Here is a 26,966-nt window from a genome sequence, read left to right as displayed (position 1 = left end):
TCTGCACTGGTCAGTGATGGGGCTGGTGCGGATGAGGGGACAAGCTGGTGAAGGCCCTGAGTCCAGTGGTGACACTCAGTTCTCTCACTGTGGGTGCTCCATCCCACCCGTTCTGCAGAGGCTGGAGGGATGTAGCTTCATGAGGTGGAAGCCATGCGGAGCACGTCCTTCTCCGGGAAGATACTGGGGACACAGTGAACTAGAGGAGGGGGGAGCTGTTAGCTCAGACCCAGCAGCGAGGAGGAGGGGAGGGGAGCTTGCACCCTGACTCCCAAGGGTGTCTGAATGGCAACTGGTGTTCGAGCGTACAGATTCCTGGGATTTTGGCCTGGATTCTTCCTGAAGCTCTCAGTCTATACCAGCCTGACCCTAGCCCTGTGGTTTGATGACCACAGAACTGGGCCTGTTCTGACTCCTTGAAAAAGGACACAAGAAAAGGACTCTGTTAGTGGCTTTGACACAGACAGGACTTGGCACTGAGCTACTTTGCTCTACCACAGCTTTCCACCTGATTCCTCACACCCGGGCCAGTGCTCCCTTTCCCTGAGCCCTCTTCCCTTTTCTCTCCTCCCTCACCCCCTATTCACATCCTCTGCTCTCTGCTTCTGGCTCAACTTCCCCAGAGTTCACATTAGGGGGATGCAAGGAAAAAGCTCCTTCTAGGGTCACAGACACCTGCCGGGTTCGTGCCCTACGCATGGGTTCAGCCTGTCAGTGGGAAGGGGCATTTAAAGGGCAAAGAGCAAATTCAACAGTTTGGGCTGGGTGGCGTTGCCTACGCTGGAGTTCCCTCGAGCGCACACTTTCCTTTCCTTGTGTTCTCTTACCTGGGAAATGTGCTGTTTTCCTTTGAGACAGAGAGGAACAACATAGAGTATGAAGTAAACAAGGCACCTCCTCACCTCCTTTCAGCCCCTTCGTCTAGGGGCGCTGGAAACTGTGGGTGCCACCTGGGGCTGGAGCTCCCCAGTGATAGGACACAGCAGGTTCCTCGGGGGACCTGCCCCTGTCATTTTCGTCTTTGGTTTTCCCATCCTGGGGAGGGTCCATGGAGGCTATATCATCAGGTGATGTTTCGCTGGGTCTCAGTTCAGAGCCAGCATCCTCCATAGTGTTGTGGCTGTCAACAGCGTCCACAGCAACACCTTGCCAGGCTGGTTAAAAGGACAGGCAGCACTGAAGGTCAGGTAGGCTGGACCTTGAACACCCTTGCTCTTTCCTTTCTCATCCACCTCCTGCAGTTGGTTCATCCCAGATGAGAGTAGGAGGGAGGCGGACCTGTAGGGCTCATGTTTGAATGGCACTTCGCAAACTTTCCTGTTGGACGAAAAACATGCCCCTGGCTTGATCAGTATTTCAGTATAGTGTATGTTACTGTGACATCATTATGTCACAGTAGGCTTCCTCTTTCCTACAGATCCCAAGATTTCTGAAACTCTGTAGCGCATGGTGCCATGGCTTCCCCAATCTTGGTGACTGGAATTATTGGGTCTATTTCTGTGAAAGCTGGTGGCAAAGTTTCATCACAGAGACACAGCCATGGGTTCCCCATGAGCTGGCCTGTGGTTGTCCTGGACCCTGACATCCAACAGGCAAGTAGGATATAAGGGTTTCCCAGTCTTTCACATGGTTGGTGACCTTGGGTGCCCTTCATCATTTGGTGCACACCTGAAGGGTTCGGGCCCTTCTCTAGTGTAAACCCAGCAATCGCAGTGTAAAGCAGTGTGCTGAGGAAGTCTGCGGTAGCCTGTACCCTCTGGTGCTAAGTAAGAATGTGTGTGACAAGACTTCTTCTACAGAAGGCCATTCCCAAATTACAGTTTCATCATTTGTACACTGACTTCAACCCCCATCTATGGATTCCAGCAAAGATCTCACCTTTCTGGGAGGTATGCTGTTGGCTTCAAGCATCTCAAGATTTCTCAGCAGTATTTGGTGCTAGGGTTGCGCTGGCCCTAGGGGCTCTTTTTACGTGCCTTCCACAAGTATGTCAGTAAGCCTTCCATCACTAACAGATCCCCAAGCTCAGCTTTTTGGCAGAGAAGGTTTATTTGGGCTCAAAGTTTTGGAGGCTTCAGTTCACACCCCATTTTTTTTCTTTCTTGAGGGCTGAAGTGACACATCATGGCCAGAGCATGCTGCAGAGCAAAACAACCCACTTTACAACCAGGAAGCAAAAGGAAGAAAGAGGGTGAAAGAAGGAGTAAAACATTGGGATTCTGCAGTTCTCTCTCATCAAATTCCTACAGTGACCCCCGAACTCTCTCACTGGACTGCAACTCCCAAAGGCTCTCACACCTCAAACTAGCATCGAGTGACAGACTGAACCTTCACTACTTGGACTGGATGAGACATTCTACATCCATGCACAAGCAGTGGCTCCCAGGAGGATGGGTGAGATGCCACCTTGCTTTGTCCCTCCTGCCCCGAGCGGTTCTAACACTCTTGGCAGGTGGACTTACAGCAGAGGTGACAAGGTCGTAGAAGAGCTAGCTGCCAAGGGTGCAGTGCTCTCTGACACTATCTCTGAGGTGCAGGCAGGCTCCTGGCCTGCTGCTCTCATAATTCTGTACCCAAAGAATCCAACACAGCTGCTTTTGGGGAAGCCTGAACACACCCCTCTAGGTTTTTGCCTTTTGTGTGACAAATTGTGTTTTATTTCCGTTTCTTCTTCCCTTGAGAGTGGTTGACTTCCCCTAAATATGAAAGCTGAGGTCAATTCTGCTTTTAAACCAATAAAAGATCAGTTTCACGTGAACATTGCCCAGGATCAAAGGAGCCACGAGCAAAGATTAGGGACCCAGGCTTTCACTGGACGTGAAATGGGTCAGCTGAGGATTTGCCTGGCTCAGACATAGTGCCAACTTCTGCCTGATACAGCTTTCTACTAGACAGCCTGAGCTGCCGAGTCAGAGGACAGTAGTCTGTGTGTGGTTCCTGGGGGTGGAGAAAAGGCCTGTTTCTTAAACTCTCTATTCCCAGGACACACATTGCTTCAGGCTCCACAGCATCCAGTAGGACAGCTGGCGCCATCGTGTTGGGCCACTCCACTGGGTCAGGAAGTATGAATTAAGGAATCAGAACACTTGCATTGGCCTAGGGACAATCTTAGGGACCCATCCCAGTTCTGTCTCATCCCTTCATGGAATGGAGATAGTCCACAGCATCCACAGCCCCTCTAAAGACTAAAGTAAGAAAGAGACAGGCAGGGAGTCAAACAGCACATGGTGCTGTGGGATACACACACACACACACACACACACACACACACATACACGTAGGTGGGTTTTATTACTCCTGTGATAAAGAGCACTGATTTGGTGAGCCCATCTGAGAAGTGACTGGGACGGTAGGAACAGGAGTTCAAATGAAACCCAGCAAGCGAGCTCCAGAAAAACTGGGCTCCAGTTCTAGTCCTGAGTGGTTCCTCCGATCCTTAAGGACACCCACAGAGATAATCAGCTCCCCTGGAGTGAGCTCTCAGCTGCTCTTGGCTCTCAGCTGCTCATGGCTACAGCACTCAGTTCTGAGCTGTCCCCCATTTCCCAGCAACAGGGCTCACACCCACAAGTGGTGCTCTCTGACAGGCACCGGTGCAGCTGACAAAACAGAGCACAATGAGTGATCACATCTTGTCTCCAGTGTCCTTCACCTTCTCTAGAAAGGACGAGACAGGAGGCAGAGACATCTCCCCACCCCACCCTTTACACATCTGTGCATGGAAACTGTGATCTTGCATTAGAAGCCGACTTGCACCATGGAACCTCTCTCTGGCCAGGCTTCCTCCTGTACACATCATCTCAAAGCCCTTGTCTCTTGTCCCTTGTCACTAATTGTTTGCTATCCTGGGCAGCTGCCAAGCCCCAGGGAACATGCCTTTCCACCAGGTAAGATCCCACGTAGCCTAAATCTGTGTCAGTAAGTGATGAAGTTGCTGGGCTGCCCCACCTGGACTCTGGCCATCATAATGAGCCCTATGGGAGAATGAAGGCCTTGCTGTCCAGTGGGTACTGTTCAGAAGGGCAGCTAGGGCCAATGTGAGGAGAGGCTCTGGACTTCTTGAGCAGGAGCACCTCTGTTATAGGAAAGACATCCTCACCCAGGGTTCAGATTTGTGGGTCCCAAAATGCTGCCCATAAACAATGTGGTGACAACCCCGATCTAGAGTTTGGAGAACTGCCCTGCCAGATGCCTCACTCAGCCACCCTGATGGCTGCTACATTTCTTTCTGCTGTGACAAAAGGCATGCAGCAGGAAGGACTATTTTGGCTCACAGTTTGAGGGGATACAGGCCATTGTTGTGGGAAGTCAGAGCAGGAGGCAGAGAAGGCCGGGGTAGTAGCAAGCCAGCTGCTCTCACAATGCAGAGAGCATAGCTTGAAGAGAAAGTGGTGCTGGGTTATAAACCCCAAAAGCCCACCTCTGGTAACCCATCTCCTCTAGCCAGGATCCACCTCTGAAAGGTTCCACAACATTCCAAAGAGCACCCCGTCAGGAGCAACGAACTTTCAAATGCGTGAGCCTGAGGGTCAGTTCACATCCAAATCACAACAGCATCCTTCTCCCTCGCTTTGCTCCTCTATTTTAGAAGCAGCATGCTCCTCTACTCAGGGGTTCAAGGCTACTCAACACCACAGTTGGGCCACGAGAGGAGAAAAACCAAAGAGTAGATTTCGAGTTAAAACAGTCCATGGTTAGCACACTGTCATGTCTGCCAAGTAGAGCTGAGGAGCCTCCTGGGAGGAAAACCCTTACTCCAGTGCCTCTTGCTGGAACCAGGTTCTGTGGAGAAGAACACATTGTGCAGGGTTCCGCCTGCAGGCCAGTCACATCCTCCTGGGCGTCTCGTGTTTCCACCCATCAGCCTTTCCCCAAGAATGACTCATCCTGGATTTAGTAGATACAGGAGCACAGAAGGCACTCTAAGCACCCACTGCTTGCTCAGGGGGCAGGGCATCCAGACCTTCACCTGCACACCGGCCGAAGCAGGCTGTACCTGGGGAGCATATGGTGTGGAGCAGAAATGGGAGTCACTCCCCGCTTTTACAGGAAAAGCAGAAGCGACAGCTCCCCTCAGGAGCCAGCACTGCAAACATCCCTTGTACCTGCTCTTTATCTGCAGCCGGAAGGCAAGCTGCCAGCTCAAATGAGAATACTGCATGAGTACCAGGCGTTTCTATTCTGGCGCTAAGAGAAAACGGGGAGGAGGAATAAGTGCCTCTACGGCAGCACAGCTATACGTGTGTGGTCCACAGCCCATGCTGTCAGCAACAGGAGAGACATTTTGTACCGGCCTGTACCCGGGCTGGCTCAGCCCACTCCTGTTCTGGGGACAGAGTGGTCGGAACACAAACCCTTGGGATCTGTCGGTACCACTTCACTTGGAGGAGGCCCGTCTTCCTCACAAATGGGTTTGCTGCGCTCTGCAAAGTCCAAGAGGAAAAGCAAATGTTCCAGCCTGGGCTCCAGCTTCCTCTCTTCTCTCCAAAGCCCTGTTACTTGTTTTTCTGTACCTGTATGTGCACAAGTATGCATGCATATATGTACCTGTGTGTGCATGCATGCGGCATGTACCTGGGTATGCGTGTGAGTGCACGCATGTGTACACGTATATGTATGCACATGAGTACAAGCGTGTGTGTGTGTGTGCTCATGTTGGTGAGTGCACGTGTGCAAGCACCATGAGACACAGGCCAGAAGACAGCCTCCATTGTTAGTCCTCACCTTCCACCTTGCTTGAGGCATGCTCTCTTGGTGTTCACTCCTGCTCATGTCAGGACAGCTGTCCTGGGAGCTGGCAGGCATGCCCTGGTCTCTCCTATCTCAGTGGTGCTGGACATGCCTGCTACCACTTCAGGTTTCACGTGGGTTCTGAGGATGCAAACTTAGGTCCTTCGCTTGAGCTTCACCCATCACGCTACTCCACAGATCAAAGCCCTAACTGTTCCCGTTCGCACATACACAGCCTTGACCTCAGGTACCCCCTCCCCATGACGTTAGCTCCTTTCTCTCATCCCAGCACGTGGGGAATCACCCCATGGCTGTGTTTCCTCTGCCTCCCACCTCTTACCTCCGTCTGGATGAGAGGCGGGAGTCTCCAGAAGCCTCTGTGTCCCCTTTCTTGCTCTTTGCTGTCCCTCTGTCTAAGAGCATGGTTTCTCTCCTCCCCTCTCCTGGCTCTGCTTAAGTGAGGAGTCATCACCAGCCTCATTCTCAGAAGACTACAGAACAAACCTCAGAGTCTGTCTCTTCCACACAGGGAACACAGGCCTTTCTCTAGGGACCATTCTCTCTCTGTGCAGGTGCTCCCTGCCGCAAGGACACCTCGGGATCCCCAGACTGTCTGTGGTCCACCTGCTCACTCACGCTGTCCCACCTCCTACTTCATTCTCTCATAGCTGCATGTTGATCTAGCTTAAGTGGATTTGCTTGGGTGTAGACATGTTTGGTTTGCATTGCAGGGAAAGGCTAGGTGTGTCTGTGTGTGTGTAACTTTCCTTTCACACAACATACATATACACATATATCTGTACACACGAGTATGTGGAGAAAGACACACAGAGAAGCAGGAAAACAGAGACAGAAAAGAGATAGACCTTGCTGAAGTCACTTTCCTTCTTTTAGACCTACCTTTCCTGATGTGAACAAGCAAGTTTTTATTCTTCCTCCAAGCCTCTAAATTCAGTCTGATGTAAAAACCAAAGAATGTTCTAAACAGCCTTAGACATAGGAGGAAGTCCAAGCCGTGGACAGACACATTCCCATAGGCACACTCAAAAGAAGAGCAAGCACCACACAGCAGAACTAGGTGATACATGCTGAGAGGGAAACAAGAAAGGCACCAGGGAGCTTGTCAGGAAAGCATGTATGATCTCGCATGAACTTCTCCACCCCCACTGTCCATCCCTCCCTTGGTTGCCTCTCCATGTAATATAACTGCCACATGTCATAAGGGGTTCCTGGCCAGGGGAGAGGAAAGGAAGGGAAGAGCCAAGTTTCCAGTGGTGACAAAACCATTCTGCATTTGACTATGGCCTGTGACTATATCATAAAGACCCCACAGAGTACCCTCCTGCTGACACCAGCACCAAATAGACTTCATTCCACCATGCTAGACACTTGACTCTTTACCCATCTATGACCCTGCTCATCTGGGATGCTAAGGATATATGTTTCCTTTTCTTTTCATATGCTCAGAGTGCTTGGTGCCCAACAAGTAAGTAATTATACACGATGGTGACCTCATAAATGGACCAGCCTTCAGGAAAGAGCTTTGACAGGGTTAGGGAGGTGGCTCAGTGGGTAAGGGCCTTGCAGTGTAAACGAGAGGATCTGAGTTTGGATCCCTGGAACCCACATAAAAAGCTATGCCTGGTTGGTGAAGCCTGTAACCCCAGTGCTGGGGAGGGAGACAGGGATAAAGGGTCCCTGGGGCTCACTGCTCACCCAGGCTGCCTGAAGTCAGCACGTTCGTTCAGCAAGAGACCTTGATGGTTACTGAGGAATGATACCTGATAGCACCCTCTGGCCTCCACACATGCACCTTTCTCAACATGCATGCATATTCGTGCAAAGCACTTAAAGACACAGACTTAGAAATGGAGGGGGGGAGAATAAGCTTTTAAAAATGGACGGCACTCCTGTAGAACTTTGTAGACTTCTCCCCCAGGAAGAACAACTGACAAGACTCAGGAGTTGGTTCCACTCAGAGAGCTACAGATGGCTGAATTCCAGACCAGGAAGCATGAGGGCTCCCCAGTCCTTCCTGGAACATTTTAGATAACACAGAACTCAAGTAGAGGGCTGAGCCTCATCTGAGGGAAAACAAATCCATTGTTTCCTCAAGAGCTGACGCTCTTCATTTTCTGCTGGGGATATGTCTTCGTATTCTGAAAAAACTGCTGTGGTCCAGGGTAGTCGAGTGTTAGTTGTTCGTGCTTGTAGAACCAATAAGAAGCTACAGCTCACTGCCTTTGGCCAGCATCAAAAGAAATGGTCATATAGAATATCACTATTCCTGAAAACACAAACAAAACTGACGTATGATTTCTTCTGATTGCATATAGTTTTTTCTTTTTAACACCATCTAGAAATCAAATGGAAAGAAAAAAAAACTTCCAAGAATCACCAACGTGCCAGGAACCATGTGACTTACTGGTTTCTCCCAAGTGGCAGTGCTGTGGCGTATGGAAATGGGCAAAGGCAAAGGGCAGATGTTCTATAAATGAAAAGGTAGCCCTAAGAACATGCATGAGGTCAGAGAGTAGGAGAGGCAATGATGAGATAAATTTAGCTAGAAAAATACTGGGATTGACCAAAAGGCTGAGGAAAAAATAAGCCACGAGGAGGGTTTCTGGGTTCCCGTATGCATAACTAGACTATCCAGTGCAGGAGAGAATATGAGGGTGAGAGGCCAAGGGTCAGATCATGACGCGGCTTCTAGGAAGGAGAGGGGCGTTCAGAATTACTAACGCATGACTAAGCCAAGCAGCCATGAGCTATACAAATTTGAAGCTCTGAAGATTATCTCAATATGATGACAGAAACGTGTGTAGTTTGCAAATTAGTGGTGTGTAGAGCTGAAAGAACACAATCATATCTAACTATAACCAAAACTTCAACCTAAATTGAGGTCAACAATGAAATTCACTATCTCACGAAACAAGAAGCATGACTTTGAACCATTAAAGGGTGATTCATCTCATCACGACACAGACAGTCCACCCTTCTTGGAAATCACTCCCAACATCTTGATGAAGTTTGTAAGATGCTGAGGTGGTGGTAGTCCTGCAGTGGTCCAGGAACCCCGTCTCAGGTCAATAAAAAGAAGTCAGATGTCCCTATGGCCTCTCCTATCAAGAACGAGGAACAAAGCACATAAAAGCCACTGTCCGCCAAGGAAGTTGGGGCCCACGTAGGGATGGTCCCATCTGACTGAATGGCCTATCTCTACTTAGGGCTGCCAAGTCATGTGAGAAAATGGACCAATCTAGAACCTTGACAAGGAAGAAGGAAGTGCTGTTTGAGGAAATTGCTTCATTTCAGGTGAAAATTCAGAGGTAAGAAAAGAGAAGGAAGGGCCCAGTTTAATGATGGTCCTGGAGGTTAAACCTGCCAGTGTGACTTGAGCCAACTGAGGTGTGGCCAAAGCACAGGAGGAAACCCAGGACTCGGGGCAAATCCAGATTCCCCAGGCTGTTCTCATTTGCACAGAACTCTGCAGAGCATTCATGCAGAGCACAGAGGCTTTTAGTCACCTGAACCACAGGTGTTTGGGTGGCACAGTGCCAGCAGAAGCTAGATTATAGCGACAGCAAAATGACAGGGAAGTGAAAACTGAAGACACGTGTGGAAAACCCCTGAAGGCTTAGCCCGCCCACTCCCCAAGCAGACCAATGGTTGCAGCCTTTACACAGCTCTAATCAGCAGCTCTTGGCCCTGGAGACACTATGCTATAGAAAAATGGTTGGTTTCTAGTTACTTCTGCGTGCTCAGTCCGAGAAACTGAAGCAGAGCAGCACTTCAGCAGTGGGCTCTTTGTCAAAGATGCCTCATAAATAATGGGTGTGAGAGCTGTGGGGCTAAGGCAAGCCAGACCACAAACATCAATCCTCGGAAAACCAGTTACGGTGCTGCAACATCCCGACTTCTCTGAGACTCTTGTCTTTACATATGAGAGGAGAGCCACTGACCTTACCTAGTGTCACTGACAATGAAATGAAGCTAATCGAGGTAGCACGCACCCAAGTTCCCTGACAGCAGTGAGCCACAAGGATCCTCCTTCATGTGCTTTCTCCTCCATGCCCAGATATGTGCCTCCTATGGTTCCGAGCTTCTTGGACCTATAGTTACACAGAGAATTTTCCTCACAAGGCAATCTCAAAAAGGGCCAATACACTGGAAGTCTCTCTGTAAGCTATCTGGTGGCCATTCTCTGAAGTGATGGGCAGAGAGAGGTAGATGATACACATTTGATCCTGTTTGTGCGTGTTCAGGAAGGACACAGTGAATGGCATTTGTAACGTAGGGAGGTGAGGATGAGAGAGATTACTGTAAAGACGGCAGGTGTCAAAGCAGAGCCAGAGCCAAGAGGTGTGGAAGAGACACACGTATCTGATACTAAGACTGTCACAAAGGTCTCTCTCAGAGCCACAACCTTGAACAAAAACCACCTCAGCCCACAGGGAAAACACGTCTACACGGATGTCTGTCTACCAGCTGTATATCCATACTTGGGGTCCTGTCACAATTCTTGTAAGTGAATCTTAGGATTAAGAATATTGTTTCAAATTCATTCTTCATGTTGCCTTTGAAGTCTTACCCTTGTCTTGAACTCTTTGACTGGGCAATCAATGGCTTCCCACGAGCTACCTGAGTAGGCGATCCTTTTTCACAATCCCTTTGACTAGGTGATCCTTTCCTACGAGCATATGGTTTGATGAATGTCCTTATTCCCTTTCTGTTGCTGTGACAAAACATCCTGACCAAAAGCAGCTTAGGGGAGGGAAAGGTTCATTTGATTGTACTTCCATGTTGCAATCCATCATTGAGAGCATCCAAAGCAGGAGCTCCAGCAACTAGCAACACCACTTCTCCAGTCAAGAGCAGACAGCTATGAATGCACAACTTTGCTTCCTTGCTTTGCAGCTAGTTGCCTTCATTCTCATACAGTTCAGGGCCTAGGGAATGATGCTGCCCAAACTTGGCTGGGTCCTTCTACCTCAGTTAACAATTAAGACCATGCCCCCATACATGTGCACACAGGCCAACGTTATCTAGATGACTCCTTAACTGATACTCTCTTCTTGGGTAGTTCTAAGTTAAAAACCCACTAGTACACTCATTATCCCCTTTCCAAAGATATTCGTGTTTTCAGGATGTCTGTTATTTAGGTGTACAGCCCCAAGCAGGGTTAGTGTAATGACATAGGAAGGCTTCTGAGATATGTCATTTGGAAGCACCTTCCAGAAAGCTGACTGAGGAATAATCTGTCTCAAGGCTACTGTGGAGGCTCTAGAGCATCATCTAAGGAGGAGCAGGGAGATGGAAGTTTCTAAATGTGACTGGACAGATGGTAAAGGGAGAATAAAACCAAAAGAATGGGTTGCCTCATTCTAGGAGGGAAAGGAAATGGGGCATCTTCCAGAAGCAGGAAAGATCCCAAAGAGTAGTCATGTAGACAGACAGATGAGTGTTACAAGCAAAATTTGCTGTGCACACATACTGTATCCGTTAGGGGTCAGTGGGGCTCCCCTGGGTCATTGGTTTCACCTGGACACAAGCCACAAGACAGCTGTCGTCTGGAACAAGCCAGCGCCCTAGGTACCTGCTGTATCCTGCTCACCAGATCTGGGGCTGGAAGCAGGCAGCCTGAGATACCCAGGGGAGGTGGCGTGGAAGGAATCTGCCTTGGTTGGACACCTCGAGCTCTCTGAAGGGCCCATGAGAGCTGTCTCCTGGCTTCCACGTGCTTTGACAGAGAAGAAGCCCATCTCCTGCAAATCTAGCTAGGGTGGGTGGAATCACGGTGCCAGGAAAATGGAATTTTCTTAAAGACTCAGACTCACTCATGGTGTCAGCCATGTGGGCAGGGAAGGTCCCCTGCATGGCAGAAAGCACCATCCCCACCGTCTGGTCAGCTGCCCCAAGCTGAACGCTTGTTTCCCACTAAAACTGTCATTACATGGAACATTTCTGCTAAAAGTTCTCTCACTTCACTGTCCACCTCACAGAGTTTGCTAAGAGAAAATGAGCAAGAATCTGCCCAGATCCCTGATGTTTTGGAAAGACTATAACTTCCATCTTCTTTTAACACTCCCTTTTAAACTTTTTTTAAATGATTGAACTTGTGGCCTCTCGGTCCTGAGTCAACAAAGCCTTCCCCTGCCAGCACCCTGGAGACCAGAGAGCAGAGAGGGGAGCAGGTAAAGGTGCCTGTATGTCCCATGTCAGTCCCCCACCCCTTCACCCCGCTCAACAGCTGGCCACCCATTCTGGAGACTCCAGCCTGTGGCCTAGTGTAGCTCTCAGCTCTGCTGTGCACAGAGGGGCAAGGGTTATACCCGAGTCCTCTCTCAAGACTGTTCTCCAGGCTGTGAACATAAAAGACGTAAGCTGGACATCCTAAGATAACTGCTATAGACTAGATAGATAGACAGACCGACAGACAGACAGTCCAGACAGCTGGACTGGGGAGATGGCTTAGCCAGTACAGTGCTTGCTGAGTTCAGAACATCAGAGCCATCCAAACTCTGAGCATGGCGGTCCACATCTGGAACCCCGATGTGAGGGCAAACGAAGACAGGAGGATTTCTGGGGATCACTAACCAGCTGATGTAGACAGTCTGTGAACTTCAACTTTGGGGAGAGACCTTATCAAAAAAAAAAAAAAAAAAAAAAAAAGAAGAAGAAGGAGGAGGAGGAGGAGGAGGAGGAAAGAAGGAAGGAAGGAAGATGATGATAAAAGAAAGGCAATACAAGTCACTGAGGAAGGTTCTGGGCATTGATCTATAGGCATTCTCACATGTGTGCACATGAGCGAGCGCGCGCGCACGCACACACACACACACACACACCGCACAAAATAAAAAACAGCTGTGGCTGGAAAGGGGGCAGGGACTGGGGCTATGGCTCAGCTGGTAGAGGGCCTGCTTAGCACGAACGAGGCCCTGGGTTAGAGCCCCAGTAGCACATAGACCAGGCATGGTGGTGCACACCTGTAATCTCAGCGCTTGGGAAGCAGGATCAGAGGTTCAGGGTCAGCCTTGGATACATTACAAGTTCAAAGCCAGCCCCGCCTGGGCTACAAGAAGATTTGTCAGAAAGAAAAGGAATGAAAGGAAGGAGGGATGGAAGGAGGGAGTGAGGGGAGGAAGAAATAGGGTTGGAGAGAAAATTGTTAAACCAGCTTTCTGCCTAAGCTGTCACACTCCATAGGTCCTGGACTAGGTTTCTGTGGTCAGTTGCTCTTTTTCTGGCATACATTAGACATGTGTGAACCAATTATTGAATGAATGAATGAATGATCACTCACCCATTAAAGCAGTCTGGTGCACAGCCATATCTGGCTCTCTGGAGCCTGCCTAACCAGGCCTCACCCTACGGGATCACTACCTAAAGAAATGCACACCTAATGACACTAGCAGCCCAGTCAGCCCAGGCCCTCTTGTCACCTGAGCGAAGGATGCTGGTCTCTCCGAGGCAGAGGAAGCAGCTGGCTTCGGGGACAGGTGACGTGAGATATGTGCTGTGACTTCCGAAGAGCAGGCACTTCCTCTGGCCAGGCCTGCTCTGCCCTGTGCCACCCCGAAGCAGACAGGATTCCAGGAACAACAGGAGGGGGTGGGAGTACACCCCCCCACTGCCCTGTGCGGCAGGGCATCCCCAAGAGCCTCCAGAGAAGGAGGCGGAACAGACGAACGGCACGGCTTAGTTGTAGCCAACTGTGTGCACCTGAGCTAACCTTCTCCTGTGGTCCTTGGGCTGTTTCAGAGAGCAGGACTCGTGATCTGGACTCAGGAAACTGTCCCATCCAGCCAGGACATAAAAGCAGTTTTACTGTGTCACCAGGTCAACTTGCATCATCATTAACAGAGCAGGTATGGCCAGCACATAATTAGATTCAGAGTGTGCTAGCCTCGTGGGAGCTTTGTGGAAACAGACACTGGATGGTGGCTGGGCCTCCCCTCCCCCACCCCACTCCGTGTCATCTTGGTGGCACCAAACACCTGGTGGTGATAAATCAGTGGCCACAACTTCAGAACCTTTGCTTCGGATTAAAGCAGGAGAAGATTGTTGATCTCACAAGTATACCAAATGACCTGACAGGCCCAAAGCCGAGGGAAGCCCAGCCCTTCCCTGCCCTGCAAGCAAGACACCCAGAGCCAGGCCTGGCCCCATGAGTCAGCGAGGAGTGCTGCATGTTCTGGACAGCTGAGCAGTGTTCCCTGGGTTTGTTTTTCTTTTGAAACATGGTCTCATGTAGCTGCAGGCTGATCTTGAACTCACCATGATAGCTAAGGATGTCCTTGAAATCTTGATCTTCCTGCCTTTCCTTTCCAAGTGCTGGGATTACTAGCCTGAGCACTCTCCAGGCAGTATACCAGCAATCCCAGCCTAGATCTGCATTTTCAAGATCACGGCTGGTCCCTCTGGTGTGCTGGCCATTTCCACCTTGACCTCCCCAGACATGGCTGCATTATCCAGATGTTCTCCCATCTTGGAACCCCCATGGGTTCCCATAAAAGGAAGGTCCCACCCCAAGAGGTACCATAAAGGCATAACTAGGGATCAGAGCTCCGCTGCATAGAACTCTTGCATAGAGTTGCAGCTGCATGCGGCCTGTTCAGTTCTGACCCCCAGGTCTCCAACATGGCCAGTCCCACCAAACGCAGTGGCATCTCTGTCCACATGTCCCTTGTCAAACCACCTTCTTCTCATGTCACTGGTCTATGTCAGCCCTACTTTCCAAAAAATGCTGAATACCCTGCAAGTGCGAACCCCGCAGTCCCAGAAAATGCCTCTCTTGTCCCCGGCTCCATTGTCTTTGTCCTTGGTAGGAGGTCAGAGGATATCATGACGGAGCACAGTATCACAGGGATCTGGAGATCCCTTCCAAGAGGACTGATCGGATGGAGGTGGGCTGATCGAAGAAGCTATGAACTCCTAAGAGTGGCCAAGCTGTGGACTGTCCCAGGAGCTCTAACAGCTGCTGTCGTCAAGGATCCTTGTGGAGAGTGGAGGCCCTGCCCACACCAGCAGAGGGAATCTGGAGCCTCTCAGCCCTGCACCCCTGCACCCCTGACCCCTGACCCCTGCAAGGGACAGCAGAGCTGTCGACATCACACAAACAAGGTGTTAATGTGGAAAGCATCCTGTCACAAAGGCCCGTTCCCAGGGACAGTGATGGACGGCGTGGAGTCTCCCTGGCAGCCCTGCCAGCATGCACAGAAAACCTCAAGGCAGGCTCACTGCACCAAAGTCAACACACCCTCCTGCCAGAAAGCCTGCGCTGTGTGCGCTCCCCAGCTCGCGCTTCTGCTATGAAATTATGCTTCTAATTTTAGCTTAAGTACAACCACACAGTGAAATCAAAGCTCTTTAAGTAGCTTATGTTAAAACTTGTGGGCCTGGTGCCCAACCCTTCCCTACATCACAGAGGAAGTCACTGGCTTCTTTATAAGACTGCTTTCTGCTACTTATTTCTGTATGTGTACGTAATATACTATTCGGACACTTCCTGATTAGGAGACATTTCAGTGTAGTTTTGCTAGGGTAGGCAAGTTGTCCCTCTCAGATACCCCCAGTTCCCTGTCCTCTCTTCCCACAGAGTCCGAGTTGGTAACATGAGGCACAGATTGTTCATGCTAAGTCCAGGGTACAGCTACCAACACGCCCCCTTTCCCACACAACATTCATGTCTGTTTGTTCTTCCGGGAGTTAAGAGTTGTCTCATAGTTTTATTTGTTCAGTTTTCTTTGTACTTCCTGCTACGACAGGAAGTGCAACTTAAGACAGTTGTTAAGTGTCTCAAAATTTTTCCAACTCTTCAAATATCTTTATTTCATATTTGTGATCCTTCCTTGCCTCACTTGGCTTTGGGCCTCTGCTTCAGGATTTTGATTTTGCATGGTTTCCTTCCTTCTTTTATTACAGCATATTACACAATAATTTAAAAAGAAGAGTTCAGGGGAAAGCGAAGAAATATGTGTATAGTTTGATCGTTTGACAAATGATAGGTGGAAGATAAATTAATACTGATAGATGATTGATAGATTGTATATAGATAATAGATTATGGATGAGAGATAGTCAAGAGGTAAATGATTGAAAACAGATGGTAGACAGTAGGTAGATATAGGCATTCCTTTCATGCTTAAAAACGTTATTCTCCTTCCCTTTGGACCAATACCTCGCAACAGTCCTTTACCCTCATACTGCCCCTTTCCTATGGGTAACCATGCTTTCTAGGTGTCTGGCCCCTGCTGAGATCTCTTCTGCCACATACCTGCTTTGCTTTCCAACTTGTCCTTTCAAGTCTGAGTCTTCCAGGAAATGCTCCACAACATCTGGCGGTCCTCAACTGTTCATTCCTAGTTTAAACAAAGGTATTAGACACTGTTTGGATCCAGGGCGTGTAGAGGTCAGGGCAGGGTTTCTAGACTGGTGGAGACCCACACTCTGGCGAGGAGACAGCTTATGGCACCCCTTTGTAGCACTGTCCCTGGGGGCTGTTATCTCTCCAATATATTCCCAGGTAAAGACAGGGCCTCCCGGCTACTGCCTGGATGAGGTGAGAGCCAGCCCCTGTGGCTTGGCCATCACAGGCTGCCATCCCCAGAGCTCTGTCCTCTGGGAGATCCACTGCTGCCAATCTAAGGGGAATTTGCTGTCCCACGAGCAGGTGAACATCCTACTCGCAGACTGCTGTGCCCTCTACTGCGAATTTCAAATGTGAAAGTTCTACTTCAGTGGTGACTCCAGTCAGAGACGGGGCCTTTGAAAGGTAGGGAAGAGGGGCTCACCTGGCTGAGCCCAAACTCAGTGTGGTTGCTGTCCTCACAGAAGGGAAAGCTTGGACATATACACACCCAAGTTCAGAGGACACTGTAGGGAGACTGAAAACACACTACCACAAGCCAGCAACTAATGGGTGATGTTTCCTAGTCCTCTGGGGGGGCTATCGTTGGACTTCTGGCCTCTGGAGCTGGAGGATCCTGAATCCTGATGGCTCTGGCCACCCAGGGAGGTGCTCTAGGCCAAGCCATCACAGGTTGTACAAGCAGGAGCAAGAACTCCTGCAAGCCCCAGGTGGCGGATAGCTACCCCCTCAGGGAACAGCAGGACCTCGTCAGCGTCTGCACAGCTGCCTCACTTACAGAATGTGTTAAGTGATGCTTCCCTTAACAGGTCTGCTCTCCTCTCTTGCTGCTTCCTTGTCACTTTAGTAGGGTATCTCGGCTGACCATTCTAGACCTTCCATCCGTGGCCACTTGGTCCTGTGGCCTTTGTGTCTCCAGTGGCACAGTGCATCATGGTAGTAGTCTACCTCAGAGTATCTCATAATCCAAAGAAAAAAAGAAGGAGCCAGTGCCCCAGTATCCCCTCATCGGGAACATGACCAAGTGACAGGTTTCCTTCCGATGGCCCCATCTCTGAGAGGTACCAACATTACCCTAGTCAAGCCATGAGCCAGGACCAGACCCTTTAAATGCATGGGCCTTTGGGGGAACCTGGAGAGAGACAGACACAGGAGATACCTGACTGTAGATTATCTGTCTCTCCCTAACTGTGAGCTCCCTCGAGTCTGTGCAAACCAAAACCTCCCATGGTTTGCTTAGAAGTCCCCCGTGGGATTATGGCTATTTGGCAGGCAACCTCTGTCCCCCAGACTGCCAAAGGTATTAGCATTCAAAATGTCGCTTTCACAGGGAGAAAAGACGGCTAGGGCACATTTCATGACAATCAAGTGTGTGATGTGAGCAGCACTTCTCAGTGAAGGGATGCACACCGCCACGCCACCCAACCCAACCCCTCACTCCTCCCACCCGGGAAGCAGAATTTGCCTCTGCCCTTCAGGGTGGGCAAGAAACCACGGCTCCCTTCTGACCAGTCCGTGGAAGAGTGACAATAATCACCTGCCAACAGAGGAACCGAGAAGACACCATTGCACTAGGAGATGGGGGTCCAGCCCACAAAAGTGTCAGTGGGTGTTCCGTGAGCTCTGGGTGTGAGAGAGAGAGAGGGCTCGTGTCTGCGTTCCTCTCCCCAGCTCCATAACCGCAACTCAGTCTGAGAAACTGCCAAGCATGCTGAGATGGAACGGGATTCCACAGGACCACGGGCCAGAGCGTCCTCAAAGTGCTAAGGGTACGGAAGAGAAGAAAGGGCCGGGAAGTGCTGCAGACCGGAAGAGACCACGGGATTGCAATGATCTACCACAGCATGGAAGCCTAAAATGGGAAAAGCGGCAAAACTTAACAGACCCTGCATGCCGTCAACAGGCTTTTCCAACTAGAAACCTCGAAGATTTGTTTTATTTTGTTTTAGATTTGTGTGTGTGTGTGTGTGTGTGTGCGCGCTCATGTGTGTGGAGGGCAGAGGACAGCATTGAGTACCATCCACAGAAAAGCTAGCCATCTCATTTGAGACAGTATCACTCACTGTCCTGAAGCTCACCAATCAGGTTAGATTGGCTGGCAGAGGGTCCCAAGGGTTTTTCTCCCAGCCCTGATACTGTCCCTCACTTTTCTTGTGTGGCCCTGGAGACCAAAACCAAATCCTCATCCTTTCCAGGCAAATGCTGAACCATCTGAGTGACCTCTCTAGTCTCTTTTTCGAAGTTTACATATTAATTATACACAGCAATGGGTTTCATTATAAGATTTTCATACATCTGTGTAACGCATTTTTATCAATGATCCACTGGCCTCTCTACCCCTCTCCCTCTGATCCTTTCCCAAAGAGTTGCCTTTTCTCCTCCCACCGATATTGGCTTGTTTTTGGTGAGACAAAGAATTGGCTTAGAGTTACTTACAGGAGCAAGGGTGAGGAAGTCATTTACAGAAGTAGGGCAGTTGACTGGAGGCTACAGCACTGAAGAAAATGCCTCTCCCCCTCCCAATGTGCGGTAACTGCCGTTAGAGTGTTAGAGAGGGGTTGGGCCTGTTTAGCCCTTCCCCCGCCCAGGACGGAACTCTGAAGAGGCCAATCTTGTTCAGGTCTTATCCAGGGCACAAATGCTGAAAAACAAAAAACAAAAAACAAAGCACCCAGTTTTAACTGTAGTTGTGAGATGTCTTGACATTGCAGAAAGCTGGATGAGGTCTCAGTGCGCACACACACACACACACACACACACACACACACACACACACACACCTGCAAGCTCTACCCTTCAACACTTCCACAGTTTAGAAAGTATTTCATAACGTAATGATGAGAAATGACCCTGGGACTCTGGTCCTCCCTCCCTCCTCCTCCTCCTCCTGACAGTTGAGCCTTGAGCTGCCCTTCCCCCACAACCCAGCTCTATCTTCCTCCTTCACACACTCACCTGCCCCAGGGCCTCCGTCCCCTGGTGTGAGCTCGTGGGCACATATCTACTTGTAGGCACAGAGCTTCTGGTGTGCCCCCCCCAAATTCTTCTGTGACCATCTGCACAGGGGATGATACAGATAGGGAAGGCCTTCTAGCCTGCCTCCTCCCGTCTGGGATAGCCATTCCGCACCCCAGCCTCTGCCTCCCTCCTTGGAGGGTCTCTGGCCATCAGCCTCTGGCTTCCCTCTTCCTGGCTTCCATCCCCTGCTTGCCAACGTTGCTATGACATTCACTGACACTCATTTCTGATTTCTTTCCCCTGCCCAGATCCCTAAGCTTTTGTGGGAATGGGGGTACCCCCTCTGTCCTCATGGAACACCCTGCCTCCATCTTGTACAATGATTGTACCATGGATGCTGGGAGATGTGTGAGTGAAAAAGTGTCAGTGGCTGGTGCTGGGGGAGGACTTTGTCATCTCTGTGCCCTCTCTGGACACAGTTCAGTCTGGATTTTCTCAGGAACCCCTCCTGTGGTCAAGTCTGTAGTCAAGGAGACAATGACAAAATGGAGGGATCTGAACGTAGACTGCATGTATGCACACGTGTGTAAGTGTGGCATGCAATGTGTATGATGAGTGGTGTCGATGTGCGTGTCTCTGTGTGTAAATTGTCCGTGGCACATGTGTGTTGCATGTTTATACTGTGTGAATGTGTGGTGTGTGAACTGACACATTTGTTAGGCAGCGTGTTGTTTGTGTGCATTGTTTGAGATGTACTGATGAATATGATGTGGTCCCTGGTTTTTGGTATACGTGGATACAACCATATGCACACACTTATTTACACACACACACACACACACACACACACACACACACACACACACACAGGTTTTTGACCTGGACTCAGTCAAGGAGGAGTTAAGGAATGAAACGGAGGTGGTGGTAGCTGCTGCCCTTCTGGAGGCCTCTGGAGAAAAGGCCAAGGGGGCTCCAAGGAGACGAGCAGCCCTGTTCTCACTTCCGACCACGGCTGAGACCGTGCACTCAGGGTGAAGCTCTCAAGACACAGCTGAAAACCTGGAGCCGGAGAAGACAGACAGGCCGGTGGGCTGTCCAGGGGCAGAGGTTACAGCCTTCTGCCCCGATAGCTTCTCGGGCACTCTGGTAAACCGCAGCCTGCTCACACACCGTCGGTGCCTGGCAGAGTGTTCCAGACAGCTGCTCCCAGAGGTTAGAAAATGACACAGCTAGCAAATGTGCTGGCCATGCTCCCAATGGCCAGGAAAACAGAACTGTGCTTAGACACAGCCATGGCCACTTGCTAATTCATTCTATCACCCAGAAGTGTGCTCTGCTTTTTGCCATCAAAATTGCACCGTGGTGACCGCAGGGACAATAATACTGGACACACAGTGACTGGTCACTTTAACATTACAGACTCAAAAGCATGACACAGCAAGGCCAGCGAAGGCAGGGCCACTTGTGCCTGCAAATAAGAGTATCTGGATGTTGCCCTAGAAACAGAAAGGCCAAGACCACGAAAAACCTGTGCTTGTCATTGTATATATATATATATAAAATCTAAAATGGAGCATGCTATTGTGTTTTTGTTCAGAACCTCTTGCATCCAATCAATTTTAAGTGTCCCCAGTGTTTTACACTCTTCTTCCTTCCTTTCCTTTCTTTGTAGTACCAGGGATTAAATCAGGCCACACACATGAGCTACATCCTTAGCCCTCTTTTTAATTAAAAAAAAAAGCAACCTTAATCTCTCTCTCTCTCTCCCTCTCTCTCGTGTGTGTGTGTGTGTGTGTGTCTATCATTCATTTCAGTTGCCTCAATTTGAAATAAGATCTCTTTGTTGCTCTTCTCCTGGGTACATCAGGCTATCTGTTCTAAGAGTTTCTGGGCATTCTCCTTTCTCCACCTACCCTGTCATCATGGCAAAACACTGGGACTACACAACCTCACACTACCTATCTGGATTTTACATAGGTTCTGGGGATTTGAACTAGGGTCCTCAGACTTGTATGACAAGCATTTTTCCACCACTGAGGCATATCCTCGGCCCATTTTTTAACTCTCTTAAATTTGAGACGGACTCTCCCTCAGTTGCCCAGGCTGGACATGAACCTTTGATCCTTCTGCCTCAGCTTCCCAAGTATCTGAGATTGCAGGCCTGGGCTAGTTTTACTTCTAAAAAAGAATAGTGGTAGGAAAGAGAAAAGAAAATTCAATGGTCTCATTGTGAAGCCACAATCTGTCAAAGCCAGGAGCTGCTGTGTCTCCATTCTCCCACCTTCCCAATTGTCCTGACAGACCCTGGGCTGTGGGGAAATAGTCTTGAATTTTTAAGAAAAAAATCTGAATGGTTGTTTGCCAAGCCTGGACTGAGTTCATGGAGGAATCCAGACATGGCATTGTGCCTCTACGTGGTCCCTCATGCCATGCTGCCCTCATATCACCCTCAGACCAGAGTCGGGGGCTCCCTGGGGAAGCCATGCTGCCCTCTGATTCCTCCTGGTTCTTCAAAGTTCTGTCATCTTCACAGCTATTCTTAAAAGTAGGGCATCGCTCTGCTGGGGAGACAGTTTCTGGGGCATTGTCCCCAGGGCGTCTGTGAATGGGTCGCCATGTGCAGACAGCTGCGGCAGCCAGTGGAGACAGCAGCAGCGGACACAGCCTGGGTGGGAAAGGCAGGGCCGTGTTCTATTCATGCCACCCACTGTCCCCATTCACAACCATGTCTCATGAATGGATATCGGAACAGCGGAGTTCAGAATACAAGGCTTGGCACCCTGTGCTCCAAGACTCGGTCCCCACTCCCAGAATGGGGCTGTGTGTGTCACCCATGACTACCACAGCAGACTGTCACAGGCTGGAGCTTAAGGAACCCTCAGTTCTGAGGGCTGTAATCCAGGGTCAAGGGACTGGCCTGGCTGGGTTCAGGTGAGGCCCAACTTTCTGAGCTGCAGATGGTGGCTTCTGGTTGTTTCTTTGTGTGATGGGCTGGGAGACAGAGACAGACACAGAGGGAGTGTGCTCTGGTATTTTCCTTGTTACAAAGGCTGGTGTTAGGGGCAAGCAGGATGGTTCAGTGGGTAAAGCCACACAGACCTGGTGACCTGAATTTGATCCCTGGAACCTATGTAAAGGTGGAAGGAAAGAACTAACTTCTCAAAGTTGTCCTATGGCCTTCACACTTGTGCTGTGACATGCTCATACCATCACCCCCTGCTCACACACACACACACACACACACACACACACACACACACACACAAATAATAAGTAAGTAAGCCTTTAAAGAGGCAAAGACAGTGGCCCTGCCTCATGTCCATCCTGGAGGTCCCGAAGTGAGGTTAAACTTTAAATAAAGGGTGGAGGACATGCTGATCTAAGCAGTTCTGGTTAAGGTGTGGTCCTGCCCACCCTTAACCCAACCTTGCCTGGGCTTCAGTCTCATTCTGTAAGGTGGTCTGACAAGGGGTTAGAACTGTGTGAGAACACCAAGACAAAAGCTACCCTCTAGTTGGCATGTTTTCCCTCCCACAGAATGAGATTCCAGGAGGATTCCCATTTCTTTGGGGTCCGTTGTTTCAATAGTCTGACAACCAGACTGAGAGGCATGAGAGTTTCTTGAGAACATCCTTGTGTTCCACACAGGTTACAGTCCTTGGTGAAACCTGGACAGCAGTGTTGAAGGAAGGCATTGCAGACAGGGCTAGGAAAAGGTTTGGCATTAGGGCAGTGGCAGTAAGGAGGAGCAGAACTACAGGACACTTCGTGCAGTAACTCACAGCTAGTGTGAAAGCTGTGAACGGAGTCATTGGAGCTCTGGGTTTAATGAGAGATTCGCACCACACAGCATACCCATGGCTGAGGTGACCAGCTTCACGGAAGAGAAAGGCCGATGCAGAGAGGCAGGAGCCTCCGGGGTCAGGTGCTGAGGACTGGGGGTCAGGGTTGTTGTGGTAAGAACAAACAGAGGCCTGAGACGGGGGTGAGGAAAATCACTGGATCAGTGGTCCTCGTACCCCAAGTCACGGCTTCTGGCTTTTCACTGGGTGTGGACAGCATCTGTGTGCTTGGAGGGTACAGGTTGGAGCCCACTGTGTTGAAAGGTTGCCCAGTAGACATTTGCACAAGCCTACGGGAATGCTCAGTGGCTTCAGTCAGCTAGAGCTACCTGAGTTCCTGAGGAGCGGTTAGGCAACCCTAACTGCCATGCCCCATTGGCTAGAGAAGTTACCTATGGTAAAGCCAACGGAAGAGTTATTGTGTAGCAATGCGACCTCTAAGTGTTGATGGAGAGGCCACGGAAGCCACAAGTTTTCTTCCCCTGGTTTCAGAGTCAGGGCAGCTGGATGAGACTGAGCCTCATGGGGACAATGCCAGCGCTACCCTCTGTCACTGTGCAACCATCTCAACAAAGTGACGGTGATGAACAAGGTTGGGGGCAGGAGGCTCCAAAAGCACTTTGATGCACACATGAAAGATGCCAATGGCAAAAGAGACTGGAAACCCAGCCATGGGCTGCACACAAGGCAAAAAATGCTTGCAAAAGGCCCTGTGACCTTCAGATACTAGGAGAATACTATGCAAATCCACACAGGAGCAGGCAGACACTATGCAAATGGTCAACAGAGGCACTAGACTCCCTGGGCCCAGGGCCTTTGAGCTCCTCCTCTTTGCCAGCCCTCGGTCCACCTCAGGAGCATTCTCCTCTCTTAATAAACAGTCTCTATTTTTATCACTGTCCGTACAACCCAGGTCTAGTTCTTTGTTCCAGGACACAATAACTTGGAAATCTCAACAGGGGCTCTCTGGGCACAGATCCATGCCAATAAAAACATCTTAATGTTTTAATTCAAATTATTAGCCAAAAAACAAAACAAAACAAAACAAAAAAAAAAAAACAAAAAAACTATTCAAGCCCCAAAGGGGACAGGAGATGTTAGGTTTTCACATCTTAGACATCACCCTATGACCAAGACGTGGCTAAAACCTTGCCTTCCTTGACAACCACTTCTGCATTCAGGAGCATGGCATGGCCCAGGGACTCAGCCCTTACACTGTGGGAGACAGGGCATGCGGAAACACAAATGCTGGACCCCAAGACTCGGCTCAGGTCCTGTGGAAGATAAAGGGTCCAGGGGTGTGGCTATGTATGCAGTACTCAGTCACAGTACTGTGGGAGGCAGGGCACAAAGGGACCCCACAATTATCATCATCATCTTCTTCAATCCAATTATTTCTTTTTCTCTGAATACTTAGAGGCCATGTGAACTTCTTGTTTAGCAAGGGACAGAGTCAGAGGAATTCAGTCCTGAGTTTGTGCCATTGCCAAGGACACACTACTACCAAATAAAGAGAGGTTGGAAAGAATTAATTTCATGAATTGTGTGAGATCTTCCCTGGATTAATCATTCTAAATTTTATTTCCTTATTTAGAACAAAAACAAAAAAACAAAAAAACCCTAGGGTGTTTTCAAAAAAAAAAAAAAATCCACATATTTTCCAAACAGGCCCAGTACAGGAACTTGTTTCATGATTTTTTTTTTTTTTTTTAATGCAAAACCTGGAAAAACTCCACAGAGGAAGAGAGAGCAACCACACCCAGGGGTTTCGTGGAGGGTGTGAGGTCATACATAGCTGCTGCAGAAGGGGAGGAGCACGCCTCTCCCTCCTCCACCCGGAGGCCTGGGTCCAGTGCCAAGCTCAGAGTTGCTGCTGAGGTACAAACCCTTGGCCTCTCTCTACAGTGTATAGATGGCTCAGCCTGCCTTCCAAAGGCCCAAGAGGAAGGGGGATGGCTCAGTGGGCACAGCATTTGCCACGCAAGCATGAGGACCGGAGTTCAACTCGCAGGGCTTGAGAGGATTGGCCTGAGGTGGAGGTGGGGTGCCCGTATTGCAGAGCTGAGAATGCAGAGACGGGCAACCCCAGTCTCCTTCTGCCAGCCAGTCTAACTAGACCAGTGGCCTCCAAAGATGAAGTGGAGAGGGTCCGAGGAAGGCAAGTGCCATCAGCCTCTGGCCTCCTCGTATGCATACACACAAATGTTCCCATACGCACACACCAAGCACAAGTGTAAAAGAAGGCACGGCGGGGGGGTAATGCCATAGCAAGCATGTGTGCGCCCTCCTTGTTCCTGGCTCCGGACACACAGCTCCAGAAGCCTTTGGAATCTCCAGAGTGTCTTTTGCGCTGGTGGACTGAGTCTGGCTTCAGAACTGGGCAGTGATGGTGATGTAAACTTCAGTGTGACCCAGGCCTCCCCTCCACATCTTCACAGGGACACATGCATGCACACCCACATGCACACGCACTGTATAGGGTGCCAGGACCCAGAAAACTCACCATTGGGAAATAACAGCCGAGTCACCATCCTGCTGTATTGAAGTATTTTGGGACTCTGGTTTCTCTCTCTGCCTCCCTCCCTCCCTCTTTCCTTCCTTCTTTCCTTCCTTTCCCCCTTCCTTTCCTCCCTTTCTCCTCCCTCCCTCCCTTCCCCCTTCCCTCTCTCCCTCCTTCCATCCATCCCTTCTTCCCTCCATCATAAGGTAAGAGACTTTGGTCTTCCACACAGTCCTCTTCATTGCATTCTTCCTCAGCGCAGGCCCTAAAAAAGCAAGAGATTCAGGCAGCCATGGACTAAAGCTTCTGAAATGATGTGATGATCCCAAGTTCACCCTCCCTCTTTAAGCAGAGTAAAGTGTTTGTCATGGTCACAACACCACATAGCACAACCCCTTGGGTCCCTTTGTTCTCGGAGATGGGTGGGGGTGAGAAGGCCCCTGCTGGGCGTCAGCTTGCCCTGCTCTGAACTTTGTGTGCACAGAGCTGCCAGCCAGCCACCAGCCAGCCAGGGGAAGCACAGAACACACCCTCCCCTACCCATCACCGCATGGGTAATTTTTTGAACTTCCAACTGAGCATTTTCAGTTTTCCCCCCACACCCAGTTTCCCTCACAATTACTCAAGCCCCCCACTTCTTTGTTTCTTATCACTCCGGGGGACACACGTATTTTCCTGCTCAGAAAACTTAACAAGGTTTGCATATCATCAATCATAAAATGCACACCATCTGTGGCTGATGCATAGCCTGCCTTCTCTCCTACAGTTGCTCGTAACATGTGTGACAAAGGACCACCTCGTTTTCAAAAGCTGCACAAACGTCCGTTTCCTCTGGGATGAAAACTGGGTGATTTCCATCCCGGAGGGCTCACCCACACACCCTACCGACAGAAGGACCACAGAGAGAGGATGAGTCACAGAGCCCTCGTCCTTCCTGCCCCATGGTCCTCCCACTGCCTCTCAGTGCCTCCTCCTCCCACCAACACCCTAGACAAGACAAGAGCTCTCACCCAGGTGGGCAGGAAGCCCCTGCCAGCTTCATGTGTAGCCCAGCCCCAGGGACTGATGGGACACTGTCCTTTGTAACTAGGCAACGGCTTGCTCTTCTTCCTGTTTATTCTGAAGACTGAAAATGTCTGTTGGGAAATAAAGCAAGGGAACCAGAGGCGATGTGAAGGCAGAAGCGTGCAAGGCCAGTGAGCTGCTGGCAGGCCGAGCAGCCATGAACCTCAGACCTGAAGGACAAGGCTTACTGCCAGGACCCTGGAGCTGTCTTTGGTCCTGAGTCCTTGATGCTAAGTAGGGTCACATCCCTGCTAGTAGGAAATATCATCTCCTAGCATGTAAGGGGTCAGGGACACCATGAAGCAGTCCTGGAAATAAGAGCCTATCCTGATTTATGCTCCTGACACTTTATGAGAATAACGGCACCAGTCAGGAGTGTCTTAGGCTGTAAACATGGGCCACATGTTTTAGTTGTGTGCGTGTGTGTGTCAGAGGACAACTTTCGGAAACCAATTCTCCCCTTCCACCGTAGGTTCCAAGGATGAAACTCAGGTCATCAGGTT

The 26,966-nt window shown here is 49.9% G+C and overlaps 1 long non-coding RNA gene across 1 annotated transcript; it reads right to left on the bottom strand.

Moving 5' to 3' along the window:
- LOC129667425 (uncharacterized) lies at window positions 1-25,476 on the bottom strand. Its single transcript, XR_008718732.1, has 7 exons — window positions 25,402-25,476; window positions 18,535-18,739; window positions 17,636-17,950; window positions 16,006-16,090; window positions 1,879-2,138; window positions 903-1,317; window positions 1-415 (listed from the first exon to the last, which is right to left on the bottom strand). It is a non-coding gene; the product is annotated as an uncharacterized LOC129667425 (long non-coding RNA).
- Between the last annotated feature and the right edge of the window lie 1,490 nt (window positions 25,477-26,966).

Source organism: Psammomys obesus, unplaced genomic scaffold, assembly GCF_907164565.1.
Source record: "Psammomys obesus unplaced genomic scaffold, mPsaObe1.curated_primary_1811, whole genome shotgun sequence".
Classification (NCBI taxonomy): Eukaryota; Metazoa; Chordata; class Mammalia; order Rodentia; family Muridae; genus Psammomys; species Psammomys obesus.
The sequence above is the reverse complement of the archived record's forward strand: the minus strand, read 5'-3'. Positions and strand labels throughout refer to the sequence as shown.